Source organism: Callithrix jacchus, chromosome 4 (assembly GCF_049354715.1).
Source record: "Callithrix jacchus isolate 240 chromosome 4, calJac240_pri, whole genome shotgun sequence".
Taxonomy (NCBI): Eukaryota; Metazoa; Chordata; class Mammalia; order Primates; family Cebidae; genus Callithrix; species Callithrix jacchus.
This window is the reverse complement of record NC_133505.1, coordinates 35,076,993-35,093,543: the sequence shown is the minus strand read 5'-3', so window position 1 is coordinate 35,093,543 and position 16,551 is coordinate 35,076,993.

Genomic DNA, 16,551 nt, shown 5'->3' with positions numbered 1-16,551 from the left:
ATAAAAATCAAGTCTCAATGGATTTTTTCCCAACAAAGACAATTTGACACAAACACACCTTTACTAAGGGGAGTCCTGAAGAATACGCTTCAGGCAAAAGGGGAAATCCTGGTTGGAAGATATAAGATAAGAGAAAACAAAAATATAAAATAAACAAAAGACAAAAATGAAAATAAATGCATTGTTAAATTTAAGTTAAGGTGAGGTTAAAAAGGATAGCATATGAGTTTTGAGGGGATATATAGTTAGTTGAAATATATCTTCATTCTCTCTTGTCCATACCATAATGCTGGATTTCTTTTCTTTCATTCTGATCTAAAACTTCCAGCTCGTAATGTGGTCTAATTGGATTTTGCTTTGTAATTTTAGTATATGGCATATAAAGGGAATATTTTGTGGGTCTACATCATCCTTCCAAGGATTGCTGAATCCTGGTAAGTGATGCATATACAAAGTCATATGTAGAGTTTTCACTAGTGCAGTTTTCCACAATAAGAATGTTATTTATGAAAGTGGTAGGACCTGCCAGTTTTTTTTTTCAGAACCACGGACAGTTCCACACGTCCTGGTATGCAGGGAGCAAGAATCTTCTTTCACCTAGATACCATGAAACATCAGGGGAAAAAGTTTAACATGAACCTTAATAGTCATGAAATTGTGATTTTAAATATAGTTAGTAACCATAGTCTCAAATACTGCATTCTTTTCACCCCTCTTCCTGCTCCCAATACTTTATTAGGCATGTATTTCGTGATTGTTGTCATAGAAGGGCCTGTTTAACCGTAACCTTCAGAAACTAGAAACTAGCATAAAGAAGGACTAACATAACCAGATCTATGCAGCTTCGTGGTCATTAGTATAGGGCATGTAAAGGGAATGTTCGTGATCATTGTCACAGAAGGGCCTGTTTGAGCAGAAGACGCCACTTTAGGCCAGTCTTGGCATGACACTACAGTGGCTGAAGAGCAACAGATTTAGAACAAAATTGCCTGGAACTGAATTCTGGCCTCAAATCTTCATAATTGTGTTACCCTAGGCAAGTTACTTAATTTTCTGCACCTAATTTTCTTGAACAACTTACCTATACTTTCTAGACTTCATTTCTTTCCTTTCCTTTTCTTTTCTTTCTTTTCCTTTTCTTTTCTCTCTTTCTTTCTTTTCTGTCTTCCTGTCTTTCTTTTTGATGGAGTTTTGCTCTTTTTGCCCAGACTGGAGTGCAATGGCACAATCTCGGTTCACTGCAACCTCTGCCTCATGGGTTCAAGTGATTCTCCTGCCTCAGGCTCACAAGCAGCTTGGATTACAGGCACATGCCACCATGCCTGGATAATTTTGTATTTTCAGTAAAGATGGGGTTTCACCATGTTGGCCAGGCTGGTCTGAAACTCCTGACCTCAGGTGATCCACCTGCCTCGGCTTCCAAAGTGCTGGGATTACAGGCATTAGTCACTGTACCTGGCCTAGGCTTCTTTTTTTTTTTTATTATGGATAAGAACATTATTTTCATGTGGTTGTGATAAACACTGAACAAAATAACCTATGTAGGTACTTAAGCCAACGCTTGGAATACAGGAAGTGCCCTTTAAATGCAGTCATTATTATTATTATTACTATTATTTGAGACGGAGTCTTGCTCTGTCACCAGACTGGAGTGCAGTGGTGCAATCTCGGCTCACTGCAACCTCCGCTTCCTGGGTTCAAGTGATTCTTCCTCCTCAGCCTCCTGAGTAGCTGGGATCTCAGGTGAGAGCCACCGTGCCCAGCTGATTTTTTTGTATTTTCAGTAGTGGTGGGGTTTCACCGTGTTGGCCAGGATGGTCTCGATCTCTTGACCTCATGATCTGCCCACGTCGGCCTCCCAAAGTGCTGGGATTACAGGCGTGATCCACCGTGTGTGGCCAGTCTTTATTATTATAGTTGTTGCTTTTGTTATTTTTTTATGTAATACATTGAGAAAGTTTATTTTTTATAAGTTCCCATGAAGGCTCTCCAAGGACTTGTTGAATAAGCAAGATTTGTTAAGATCATAAAAATTCTCTAGTCCAACTAAAATTTTACAGAAGTTCCCAATATCTTTCTTTCTTTCTTTCTTTCTTTTTGAGATGGAGTCTTGTACTGTTGCCAGGGCTGGAGTGCAATAGCACAATCTCTGCTCACTGCAGCCTCTGCCTCCCAGGTTCAAGTGATTCTCCTGCCTCAGCCCCAGTAGCTGGGATCACAGGTACCCGTCACCATGTCTGACTATTTTGTTTTGTATTTTTAGTAGAGACAGGGTTTCACTATGTTGGCCAGGCTGGTCTTGAACTCCTGACCTTGGGATCCTCTAACCTTGGCCTCCCAAAGTGCTGGGATCACAAATGTGAGACCCTGTGCCAGCCATGTTCTCGATATCTTTTTTTTTTTTTTTTTTTGAGATGGAGTTTCACTGTTGTTACCCAGACTGGAGTGCAATGGCACGATCTTGGCTCACCACAACCTCCGCCTCCTGGGTTCAAGCAATTCTCCTGCCTCAGCCTCCCAAATAGCTGGGACTACAGGCGCATGCCACCATGCCAAGCTAATTTTCGTATTTTTAGTAGAGACGTGGTTTCACCTTGTTGACCAGGATGGTCTCGATCTCTTGACCTCGTGATCCACCTGCCTCGGCCTCCCAAAGTGCTGGGATTATAGGCTTGAGCCACCACTCCCAGCCTGTTCTCATATCTTATCCACAGATTTCCTTTGATTTCAGAGTATTAGTCTTGGTTAGGGGCATCTTCTGGAGTTACAGTGTAGTCGTGGTACTGTGGGAAAAAGTTATTTCAATAAAAGTAAAGCTCAATAATGTGGAAGCTGAAAGTTTCAAGATGTTTAATCTCTGAATCAAGGGTAGAGCATTTACTTTCTCAATAGAAAGAGGAGAATGTACCAATTACAAAGCAGTTAAAGAAATATATGTTTGCTTATTGTCAGTGCTAATAACAGTGTTTTTATTAGTCAAATGTCTTGTGTGGTATGTTCTTCCCAATAAATAGCTTTAAAGGCCTCTGCAAGAAAGGGCCTCTGGCCAGCACCATCCTCCAAGTCAAATGGGAAGAATCAATTAAGCAGAGGATACACCAATTAGTTCACGAAAAGTTCAAGCTTCAAGTTTTACAGAATTAAGTCCAATAATGAGAAAAGAATTGGACATAATATTCAACATATATCTTGAAGATAGAAGGTGACATTTAGCTTTACAGGTCTCTGAGAATGTTTTACACTTTACTTCGATCAGATGTGTTGAGCACATGTTTGATGTGTTGAGCACACATTTGAGATACTTTTTGCAAAAGTATCTCATAGGTGTCTTTGCATAGGTACTCTGAGGTTGCCTTCAGGAAAGATAAGTTAGGCCAGGTGTGGTGGCTCACTCCTGTAATCCAAGCACTTTGGAGGCCAAGGCGGGTGGATCACCTGAGGTCAGGAGATCAAGACCAGCCTGACCAACATGGTGAAACCCTGTCTTTAAAAAGAAAAAAAGAAAGATAAGTTATAAACACATTTCTAGAAAGCTGAGTTCAAAATTTGGTAGCATAAGCAAGTAAACATTTCAAAGAAATACTGAAAAATACTGTCAACCTTTTTGCCATCCAGTGGAAAGATTGGACAACTGCAATGGGGTAGCCTCAATTTTTGCCCTGAAAGGAATCCTTAGAACTCATCATACTCAGTTATGCTCATTTTAAAATGAAATGAAAAACAAGTAACAAACTTTGTGACATCCTGCGCTAATATTTTTCAATATATATTTCTACCACTTTTTCAAAATATGATTTTTAATTCTATATATATTCTATTGCAATTACATTATATATATGTGTGTATATATATATATATATATATATATATATATATAATATTCATGGTGCTTTATACACATGAACACACTTGATCCTTACAATCCTGTACAGTTGTTAGGCAATAACTCATTATTCTGTTTTTACTAATAAATAAAGCCTAAAAAGATTAAATAAAACCCCAAGATAAGAGTTGTGAGGTCTGGACATACCGATCCCTTCACCTGTAAAACTGTCCTCGCTCCTCTCCTTTAACAATATGGGGGGGGGGAAATCAGATTGATGGTATCCTCTTATCCTAATGATTAACTGACTGAACAGAAAGATAGACTGAGACACTGTGGTAGACAATCTAGTATCAGAATTTTAAGACTTCATTCTGTCACCTCCATGCAGGGTTTTTTTTTTGTTGGGCTTTTTTTTTTTTTTTTTTGTACATATAAAAACATGAAAGACAATGTTTGGGGAAATTGAATTATAGCACCTAATGCAATTCCTCCAATTAGTAAGCTGTCAATACTTGTTAGGTAAATGTATATACGAAGGGTAAAATTTGGAAGGGATGGACGGAAGTGTAAGTAAGAACATAAACACAAAGCTTCTTTATCCCTTAGATAAAATGATAAAATATCTTAAGTGAGGGGAGACCAGTGGGGCTAAGAATAGAGGAATGTTTGGGAAAACTGCCAGAACGTGGTGCCTGACCTCTTGTGGAGGAGAGGGTGAGAAGCAAGGTAGGTCACAGATTAACTGACTGAGGAAAGCAGAAACTGGGAAGACTGGAGTGTGGTATTGTGGGCATCAACCCCGGGTCCATTGACTAGATGCTCACAGTTCTCCAAAAATTTTTAAAAGAGTGAGGTGTTCTGCTTCTGGAGATTGATTCTGTAGGCCTAGGAGGGGGCCAGAAATAGTTACTTATAAAAGGTTCTCCATAGGATTTGGCATGACTCTGCATTCTAAACTTTGGTGTAATATCCAGGCCAATACAGGGATGGCAAAAAGAAGGATTCTACCTATAGAATATCCTAGAGAGGTTGAGGGCAATAAGATTAAGGAAAGCCCACTCTGTTGCAACTAGAGTTGACTGTTGACACTTGAGAACTGACAAGAAGGTCAGAATGAGCAAAGGTGTGGAAGCAGAGAGAGTGATGGATAATCAGGGGGCAGAGGCCAGGCGCGGTGGCTCAAGCCTGTAATCCCAGCACTTTGGGAGGCCGAGATGGGTGGATCACGAGGTCAAGAGATTGAGACCATCCTGGTCGACATGGTGAAACCCCGTCTCTACTAAAAATACAAAAAATTAGCTGGGCGTGGTGGTGCGTTTCTGTAATCCCAGCTACTCAGGAGGCTGCAGCAGGAGAATTGCCTGAACCCAGGAGGCGGAGGTTGCAGTGAGCCGAGATTGCACCATTGCACTCCAGCCTGGGTAACAAGAGCAAAACTCCATCTCAAAATAATAATAATAATAATAATAATAATAATAAATAATAATAATAAATCAGGGGGCAGTGAGGAGACTGACCTGGCAGGAGCGTGTTCTTAAAACTGGGGGGACTTTGGAGCTGTAGGGTCAGAGGAGGCCAAGGGAGAAGCTTGGCATTTATAAGTAGGCTTATGTTAAATTAAATATTTGAGTAGGACTGAGGTATGAAAGAGTTATGATGTTGTGTTCAGTGGCCAAATGACTAAAGTTGAGAATGTTTTCAACTCAACCTGACTGAGCTACATGGAATATTTGATAACTAGATATGAAGGGAATGGAGACAAATCCCTTACTTTCTCCAGATAAACTTTCTACCAGTTCGCAAGTGATAGGGTCAGGACTATCAGGCTAGAATAGCTCTTGCGCTTGAGTACAAGGGTGGTTTTAGGGACAGAGAAATTTAGAGGCAGAGTGGGAACCTTTGAGACTGGGAAAGTAAGTCTTAGAGAAAGTAAGTCTCTGCAGAGAAGGAGGATATAGATTTGATAAGACACAATCCTGCACATTAGTTAATGATAGCAAGTGTAGATGGGCTGGTTAACCTCTGATTGACAAGCAAAGGTTCCACAGTGGTTGTGCCTAGAGAAGCTGAGTTTCAAATGTTCTGAGGTAGGGAACAGCTTTTTTTCAGAAAAACCACCACACTCTAGTATAATATTTTAGGAATAAAGTGTTCCATACAGGAATCAGAGACTATACTAATGTTTGAAAATCTAGGGGAGCAAATGTTGATGAAGTCATGTTGTAGGCAGAATAAAGGTCTCCCAAGATGTCTATGTCCTAACCCCTGGAACCTGTAAAAATGTCACCTAATATGACAAAAGAAAGTTTTCAGATGTAATTAAGTTGAGGCCCATGAGATGGGAAGATTATCCTGGATTATTCAAGCAGGCCCAATACAATCACAATGGTCCTTATAAGTGAAAGAGGTAGTGGCAGAGTCAGAATTGGAGAAGGAGATGTGACTACAGAATCAGAGGTCAAAGTGATGGGAATGTTGACCTTAGAAGATGGAGAAAGGGGCCACAAGCCAAATAATTCAGGCAGCCTTGAGAAGTGGAAAGGGTGAAGAAACACATTTTCACCCCAGAGCTGCCACAAGAGTGTAGCCTTGATGACACCTTATTTTAGGCCAGAGAGACTCATTTCAGCTCTGACCTCCAGAACCATAAAATAATACATTTGTGTTGTTTTAAGCCACTACAGCAGCAACAGGATACTAATACCAGTCACCATCGGACCTCTTGGAGGCTGCAGCTGTCGGGGAAGCATGTGCTGAAGTCCTCAGCCTGAAGCATAGGTGGGAGGTTCCCAGAATCCTTCTGGGAGATTGCTGTCATTCTCCAGAACCTCTGAGAAAGCTCCTACCATTCATCTCGGTCTGCACAGGCAAAGGAGGGTGGGTCTTCAGCTTAGCACAGAAGCCATCAAGAACCTCACATCTGCCGACTCCTCTGCCTACAGCCCACTATTGATGGGTAGAGGCCTGTCCCTCCATCTTTTCTTGGCACCACATCTCATGCAAGTTTCTCCAACTGGAAAATGTGATCTGGAACTATACAGAGAAGGGGATTCTGGGAGACATACTCCTTGCTTCTCTGCAGAGAAGGAGCCTGTTGATTTGATAAGACACAATCCTGCATAGTTAATGATAGTAAGTGTAGGTGGGCTGGTTGACCTCTGATTGACAAGGGAAGATTCCACAGTTGATGTAAAGTAGTGATGTATTTAAGAGACTTGTTTTAAACTCAGCAAATACTGTGTATGATGTGTTAGGGATTATGAAAAGAATGAACTCATGGTTTGTGCTATTTACCTCAGTATTACTGGAGAAGGATCTTAGAAGCCCATGGATCCAGCTGGAACTATTTTATTTTATTTTATTTTTATTTTGAAGATGGAGTCTTGCTCTGTCACCCAGGCTGGAGTGTAGTGGTGCCATCTTGGCTCACTACAACCTCTGCCACCCAGGTTCAAGCAATTCTCCTGCCTCAGCTCAAACATCAGCCATAAAGACCCAGACTTATCTCAGGGATTGCCTTTGGCCTGGAGGGATTGGAGATAGGGACGCATTGGAGCTCTGCAGAGAACATGACCATCTGTCCCCCTAAGGAAACAGAAGTACCAGACCAGACATCACAGAATATGATTTTTTTTCTTTTAGTAGTTATTTATTTTGATTTTTTTTCAACACATACTTCAGGCTCCTGACAGAGAAATTTCTCACCAGTACAAACTCTAAAAGTTAGTTTTCAGGAACAAATAGATCTGTTTACTACAATGAAATTTTTGAATCATAAAGCAAATTTATAACATCTAATAACAATATAAGTGGGTTAGTAGGATCTTTGAAAGTTTTGGAATGCTCTGTACTATAACAATGTTTCTGTTTTTTAAAAAACAAAGTTATTTGTATAATGCTTCACAGGTACTTATGCAATGTTACATTTTGTTGCATTGTCTTGTTATGGTGATGCGAATAGAATGCAATTTATACTTTTAGATACAAATAATTAATTCTGCATTCAAGGAACTTGTTTGACTCAAGTACTTCTGTTGCATTTAATGAGATTCTTGCAAACAGGTATCAACTTTTAAATTTGAGATACATAATTTTGCCTTGCAATCATCCAATTAATTCCTTTTTAAACATTAGATTGTGGTAGTTGTATTGGTTTCCTGTGGTTGCTGCAACAAATCGCCACAAACTTGATGGTTTAAAACAACAGAAATCTACAACTTTGGAGGCCAGGTGCCACAAACCAAGGTCTCAGTAGGGCTGTGTTCCTTCCAGAGGATCTAGGGAAGAATCAATTCCTTGTGTCTTTCAGATTCTGAGGGCTGCAGGCATTCCTTGACTTGTGGCTGCATCACTCCAATCTCTGCCTCCGTCTTCATATCACCTTCTCGTCTGTGTGTCTGTGAACCTCAAACTCCCTATGGGTACTGGGCTTAATACCTGGGTAATGGAATAATCTATACAACAAACCTCCATGACACAGGTTCACTTATGTAACAAACCTTCAACATATACCTTCAAACCTAAAAGTTAAAAAAAAAACCCAAGGCTGGTGTGGTAGCTCACACCTGAACTCCTAGCACTTTGGGAGGCTGAGATGGACGGATTACCTGAGGTCAGGCATTCAGCCTGGCCAATATGGCAAAACCCTGTCTCCACTAAAAATACAAAAATTAGCCGGGTGTGGTGGTGTGTGCCTGTAATCCCAGCTACCTAGGAGGCTAAGGCGGGAGAATTGCTGGAACCCTAGGAGCAGAGGCTGCAGTGAGCTGAGACTGTGCCACTGCCTCAGTGTGGGCAGCCTGTTGTCCAGCCTGGGCAACAGAGTAAGACTCCGTCTCAACAAACAACAAACAAAACTACCTCCCTCTACTTGTCTTTTATAAAAATACATGTGAATACATGTGACTGCGTTTAAGGCCCACCCAGATACTCTAGGCTAGCTCATCCTCTCAGCATCCTTAACTTAATCTTATCTTTGCCATACAAAGTAATATTCACTCTTTTGCCATATAAAGTAATAGTTATATGTTCCAGGGATTTGACATGGATATCCTTTGAAAGGTGTCTTCCAGCCTCCCAAAGTAGTATATTCATTTCCTGTGGCTGCTATAACAAATTGTCATAAATTTGGTGACTTAATATAAAACATATATATTTACTTACAGCTCTTGAAATCAGCAAATTAAAATAATTTTGAGTGGGCTTTAGTTCAGTGGACTGAAGTCAAGATGTCAGCTGGGCTGGGTTCCTTCTACAGGCTCTAGGGGAGGACCTAACCCTGTCCGGCTTCTAAGACTGTTTATGTTCCTTGGCTTGTAAGCCCTTCCTCCACCTTTGATATGAATCACTTCAGCCTCTCCTGGCCTCATCACATCCCCTTCTCCTCTGACTCTGACACATCCTGCCTCCTCTGTTAAGGACCACTGTGATTATATTGGGCCCACCAGCAAATCCAAGATAATCTGTCTATCTCAAGATTCTTAACTTAATCACATTTACAAAGTCCTTTTTGCCAAATAAGGCAACACTCACCGTTTCTGGGGATTAGGATGTAATTAAGGGCCATTCATGAGATTACTTAGGTAGTAATTTGTGAGTAAAATTATTATAGAGAGGCAAATTATTTACACCCTATAGTTTACAGAGCAATTTTTTTTTAGTTTGTCATGTATTTTTATCAATGAAAATGCTTTAAGCATTTATACTACATATTGATAGCTTTTGATTCTTTTGTATTCAAGACTATGCACATTTGGGGCTGTATTTTCTAGAAACATGCGCAATAACAGAGTATCTGAGCAGAACTTAGAAATACGGTATTACTATGAGAAAGTACATTTCTTTAATCTAAGACACATTATGATTTATATCTGGCTTACAAGTTGATACACCTTCTCAGATTCTTTCAGCTGTTTCCTTCTTTAAGTCAGTGCTCTACCTGGACTGGGTCAACTTGCCTCTTTAGGACTAGAAGAAACACCATGTTGCAAGTCATGGTATAGAAATACAACTGTCTGCTACATGCTGATTTTGTATTTGCAACTTTGCTGAATTTGTTTATTGGCTCTCTCTCTCTCTCTCTCTCTCTCTCTCTCTCTCTCTCTCTCTCTCTCTCTCTGTGTGTGTCTGTGTGTAATCCTTAGGGTTTTCTGCACACATGATCACTCTATCTGCTAACAAAGATAATTTTACTTCTTCCTTTTCACTTTGGATGTTTTACTTTATTTTCCTTGCCTGGTTACTCTGGCTAGAACTTCCAATACTAAGTTGAACAGATGTATGAGTAGGTATTTTTGTCTTGTTTCTGATCATAGAGGAAAAGCCTTCCTCATTCTTTCACCTTGAGTATAATGTTAGTGATGGACTTCTTATAAATGGCCTTTACTGTGTTGAGGGAGTTTCCTTCTATTCCTAGGTTGTTGGATTTTTTTTTTTTTTTTTAATCAGAAAAGGGTGTTGAATTCTGTTAAATGCTTTTCTGTGTCAGTTGAGATGATTATGTGGACCATGAAAGTTTTGAAGTAGGGGAGAGACAGATGATACTTTCCTTTACAAAGATCTCTCTGGTTGCAGGTGGTCTTTGGAGGAGAGCAAGAATGGAGGCAAAGAAATGTGTTGGGAAATTTTGGCAGAAATCCCAGGGACAGATAATGATGATTTGAGCTAGGGAAGTGGCTACACACTGTGATTCGCACCCCACACAAGAGCGGAAGCCTGAGATGGAGTAGTTCCAAAGGCCCAGGTGGGAGAGAAGACTGAACCAAAGACCAGGAGGGCACTGAGCTGAATCCTAAGCCCACTGCTGCAGGTCAGTTAGAGAGGTGCAGAGGGAAAGGAGATGCAGGTCTCCTGGTTTGGGGCACTGTGGTGCAAACCAGGTTTGCAAGGATTGAGCTCTAAGTATTCGTGCACTTGGAATGGGTGACAGCAGATGGGGGGTGCTGAGTGAGGAGGGGGATGGGCAGTCCGCAAAGAGAACAGGAGCCGCTCTCAGTTGGCTGGAGGGCTGTGGGACTCTGAGAGAGCAAAGCTGAGATCTGTGGTGAATGTGACAGATGAGGAACTTGAGGGAAAATACGTTCCTGTGCTTTTCTGACTGCATTTGGCCTCTCTTTTCTAGCACTGGAGCCCATTGTCCTATTTTCTTCCTTCTGGCTCTTTCTTCAATTGGATGGTGTTTTCCTCCTACTGAACAACCCTCCTATTGTGATACTGCAAACCTCCAATAAATCGCAAACACTGTCCCTTGAGTCTCCAGAGTGTCCCACTCTTTCCAGACACAGTGGTTGTTATTCTTCTGCTTCATCTGCCTCCTTCCCAAGCTGTGGCTCCAGGTGGAGGTGGTCAGCCTTCCCACATAGAACCTAGAGACACATTACCCAATCCATGGCCCACAGCAAACTCCCAGAGCTCAGCAGCAGCTGGGTAGGAGCCCGCCCCCCACAACACCCAGCACCAGCAGCCCCACTAGAGTTTTACTGCACCATACAAAGAACATGGAGTGAGGGGAGTGAACAACATCTTGCAATAGGTAACTGAAAACCCACAATGCGTAGGCTCTGCTCCACAAGAGCCATGATGCACTGAAAATAGAGAATCCTGAATTTGGGGCACAGATGCAGAATTCTGATATTCTCTCAGCCCTGGCACACTTTAGTGGATTCCACTGCCCTTAGCCACAGGAGCCACCAAGCTCATCTTAGGGTTTACTCCTGGTCAGGGATTAGGTGGAAGTGGGGGGTGGATTGGGAAGCACTGAAGGCTCTACAGGGTGACATATCTAGGCATGCAATTGCTAAAAGCACAAGCCTCTCATCAGGCACCACAGAAATAATTTTTTTAGCCAATGCTGCAGACTCCCACTGGGTGAACCCGCAATGCCTACAAAATTAACAGGGCAGTTTTGCAGCAAATGTTTTCCACACTGGGCTGTTGAATGAAGCAAACTAGGAAGTTTAAAAGCAATAAGAGTTTGGGTTACTTAATCATTAAGCTATAGCAACTTTTCCTGGAAAAAAATATTTTCGATAATAGTTCTTAAATAATTAAAATGTTGGCTAAATTTTGAGTTTTGAAACATTTCCTGCTTAAAATGAACACAATATATTCTAAGATGAAGTGCAGTGAGTGGAATTTTTGTTGTGCTGTTTGGTGAGAAGAAAGGCTATTTTATACCAGGTGGTTGTTTTAGTCACCCACTTATCTCCTGCATTTATTTAAACAATTTTTTTTACAAACGAATATTAAACTTCACATTAGGATAAATAAAGTTTCTTCTACAGCTCTCCAGTTTGTTATTTAAATATAATATTTTAAGTATGTAACTTATCAGAGTAAAATTTATTAGAATAATTCATCAGAAGCCAGTTGTTTAGCTCCATATTTGTTCAACAATGTTGCATATTGGGACAACAAATTATTTTTTGTGTAAACAAAATCCTTTATATTTATACCTGTATCGACAGCTTCCACTTTATTTGTGTACCACATAGCACGTGTTTTTCTGACTCTGCTTTGTAGAAAAACACATTTTAACAGAATATCTCCCAGTGACTTTATAGTTTCTTACAGGATTTTTGAAAAATATCAGTCTGCAAATGTCCTGCCTAGGTACTGTCCTTGAAAACGTAGAAAATCTTAATTTGCTTTCTTTTTTTTTCCAGTGATACTGAAAACTCACATTGTACTACGTCTCAGCACTCCCATACTTGGTGTTAGCCGAAGGAGGTTTGCATTTTGCTGGGAAAATGCATTTGGCAAGATTTTTCCTCTTCAGGAGATCCGCCAAGATGCAATTTGATTTGTAATTCGGTACTATTGCTTTCACAGAAGGTGTCACGCAAGCTTCATTCATTTCCTTTTATGGCCTAGTATATGCAGAACTGTGCTGAGTGTATCAGTTATTTTCCCCACATGGAATGGCGCTTGATAAGCTTTGGCACACCCTGTGGGAGCGGCCAACTTTGTGGATCCCAGGACGCGCGTAGCGCTGAGGACCGCGCCAAGCGACGGCGGGGGGCGTCCAGCCGTCGGGGGCGGGTGGAAAGGAAGGCACAGTGTGGTGGAATGGCGCAGCGCACGCCACAAGCACTAGGAGTTCATTTCATTGGGGCAGCAAGTGGGGTCCCGATGGGAGGGATGCGGGGTCAGTGCTTCTGTCTAGATTCGCGACGCGGGAACCTTGGGAGACAGGCCAGTGATAACTCGACCCTGGACCACAGCCTGCGGCGGATTTGGTAGGTAGCTTCGGTGAAGGGCGGAGTCTTCCAGAGAAGGAAGGAAGGAGCGGCAGAAACAGAAAGGAAGGCGGAGGGGCGAGGAGGCGGTTTCTTTCTAGGGCTCCTTTTAGCAGGTTGATTGGTTTTCTCTGGGCTACAGCCCACTCTAGCGTTTCTTATAAGCTGGAAGTTCTGCTTTCTTTCATAGAAAGCAAGGGTCTTTTTCTATTCCTAATATTTGTGGAAAAATTTTCACCACTGGACTCATCCTTCTTTACAGTTAATTTCAGTTCCCCTAATAACGTTTTATCAATGTCTTCGCCAGGTGCGGTGACGTGTGCCTGTAGTCCCAGCTACTCAGGAGGCTGAGGCTGGAGATCACTTGAGCCCGGGAGTTCTGGGCTGTAGTGCGCTATGCCGATCGGGTATCAGCACTAAGTTCGGCATTAATATGGTGACCTCCTGGGAGCGGGGGACCACCAGGTTGCCCAAGGAGGGATGAACCGGCCCAGGTTAGAAACGGAGCAGGTCAAAACTCCCGTGCTGATCAGTAGTGGGATCACGCCTGTGAATAGCCACTGCACTCCAGCCTGGGAAACGTAGCGAAACACCTCTTATTTATTCATTCATTAAAAAAAAAAAAAAAAATCTTAAGAAGCAAGGAGGAAAGATTTTGTGCCCAGTTGGCCACTTTGAAGCCAGAGGCGTCTGTCATGGTCTTTTTCTCTTTTTTCTTGAGACAGGGTCTGGCTCTGTTGACCAGGCTGGAGTGCAGTGGCTCGATCTCGGCTCACTGTAACCTCCGACTTCCAGGTTTCAAGCGATTCTCCTGCCTCAGCCTCAGTTACCTGGCCACCACACCCGGCTAATTTTTGTATTTTTAGTAGAGACGGAGTTTCATCATGTTGGCCAGCCTAGTCTCGAACTCCTGGCCTCAAGTGATCCGCCCTCCTTGGCCTTCTAAAATGCTGGGATTACAGGTGCGAATCACCACACCTGGCCACTCACGGTCTTTTAGTAGGAATATATTTAAGGGAAACTCTTTGCTTAGTAACAGGAGAATTGGACTTTTAAAATCAGATAAGTTGTGTGAGAGTCTCAACTGGTCCTCTGTCCAGTCATGAGATCTTGGACACGCCATGTAAATTATCTAAGCATTAATTAACTTATGTATAAAATGGATGTAATCATGTTACCATAGACACTAGGGTTTTAGGGCTGGCTGATGTAATAAAGGGAGGGCTTTATTAATAACCTCTCTTTATCTCACTAATCATTGCTAATTTCTGCTGCTTCCTAGGTGTCTCAAAACTAAACTCATGCCTCTGGCAGTCATTTATGGAGCAAATAGTATGTGTCCAGCAATGTTCAAGTGCTGAGAAAAATATAAGGCATAAAACACATAGTTACAAAACATAGCTGTCAGACAGAGCACCTACTTTCTAGGAGTTGACAGTTGTAAAGAAGAGACAATAAATGCAATGAGCTTGCAGCGTGATGGGGGCTAGCACAGCAATGTATGCAGGTGTTGTGGGTATTACAGGGGAGGAAGCCGGCCCGGAGTGTCAGACTCAGAGGATCTGGGTAGAGCAGGGGTTCATAACCTCAGCATTATAGTGAGTACTTGATGTTTCAGGCCAGATAGCTCTTTGTTGTGGAGGTTGTCCTGTGAATTGTAGGATGTTTAGCAACATTTTTAGCCTCTACCCACTAGATGCCTGTAACACCAACACCTCCCTGATTGTGACAACCCCAAAATATATCCAGACATTGCTACATGTCCTGAGGGAAGAGGGTTGACTTAAGAACTAATGTGTAGAAGATAGCTGAGACCTCATTCAGAGTTGGATTTCCCAGAGGCATCTTTATTTGGCAGAATGGCAGATTAGTCTTTTTCTTTTTCTCTTTCCTTCTCTCTCTTTCTGAGATGAAGTCTTGCTCTAGTCACCCACGATGGAGTGCAGTGGTGTGATCTCAGCTCACTGAAACCTCTGTCTCCTGGGTTTCGCCATGTTGGTCAGGCTGGTCCCGAACTTCTGACCTTAGGTGATCTGCCTGCCTTGGCCTCCCAAAGTGCTGATATTACCGGTGTGAACCATGGTGCCCAGGCAGTTTTTCTTAAAGACAGGATTTTATTCCATTGCCCAGGCTGGAGTGCAGTGGCAAGATCATCATAGCTCACTGTAACCTGTAGCTCCTGGGCTCAAGAGATCCTCCTGCCTCAGCCTTCTGTGTAGCTGGGACTATTCATGGCACCAGGCCTGGCTAATTTTTTCAAATTTTTGTAGAGACAGGGCCTCAATATGTTGCCCAGATTGTTCTTAAACGCCTGACCTCAAGCAATTCTTTTGCCTCAGCCTCCCAAAGTGCTGGGATTAGAGGTGTGAACCCATACATGGCCCAAATTAATTTTTTGGCTAGGCATGGTGGCTCATGCCTGTAGTGGGAGGATGAGGAGGGTGGATTGCCTGAGCTCAGGAGTTTGCGACCAGCCTGGGCAAGACAGTGAAACCCCGTTTATACTAAAATACAAAAAATTAGCTAGGCATTGCAGTGTATGCCTGTAATCCCAGCTACTTGGGAGGCCGAGGCAGAAGAATCAGTTGAACCCAGGAGGCAGAGGTTGCAGTGAGCTGAGATCCCACCACTGCACTACAGCCTGGGTGACAGAGTGAGACTCTGTCACAAAAAAAGATATTAGTTTTCTGTTTATATTAATATAATTGTTTCCTTAGTTATTTTAATGTGTTAGAACATACTAATTTTAATTTCAAGGTACAGATACAATTCCTTAAATATATTTGGGCAGTAGTGATACTTGCAGAAAATAGTGAATCAAAGAAAATAAAAACAATAGCATTCCACCACATACAAGTCCTAACAATTTTCTAACCATCATGCTCTTTCACTCTCCACTGCAAACTCAGCCTCCTTTTGTATTTGTTTGGATTAGGACCTGGAGAGGGCAGAGCTTGGGGTAGGGCCCAGGCAGTGCAATTCAAGCCAAACCTCCCCTCCAGGGCAGGGTCCCCTATTCCTGCTTAGAAATACCCAGCATTCCAAAGAGAATGTTCCCCTTCTTCTCCCTAGGCTTGATCTCTCCTTGGGTTTCAGGCAAAGGACTTCAAGACTGAGGCAGTCTTAGAAATTTTCCTTAGGCTGCATTGCCCTTTATTTCTGAAGCAAAATTAGGTTTGATGCCCAAGAACATAGAAGGTGATAGTGAAGGGAAGAGGTGAGTGCAGCTGATTTTACCAGAGTCAGTGGAGCTAAGAGCCTGAGCTGGGAAGCTCACTGCAATCTCTGCCTAGAAGTCCTCTGTTGCAGGGACTGGGCATCTACATTTTATTTTATTATGTATTTATTTTTGAGACAGAGTCTCACTCTGTCACACAGGCTGGAATGCAGCAGCGTGATCTAGGCTAACCGCCTCCTGGGTTCAAGTGATTCTCCTGCCTCAGCCTCCCAAGTAGCTGGAATTACAGGTGCCCACTGCCACACCCTGCG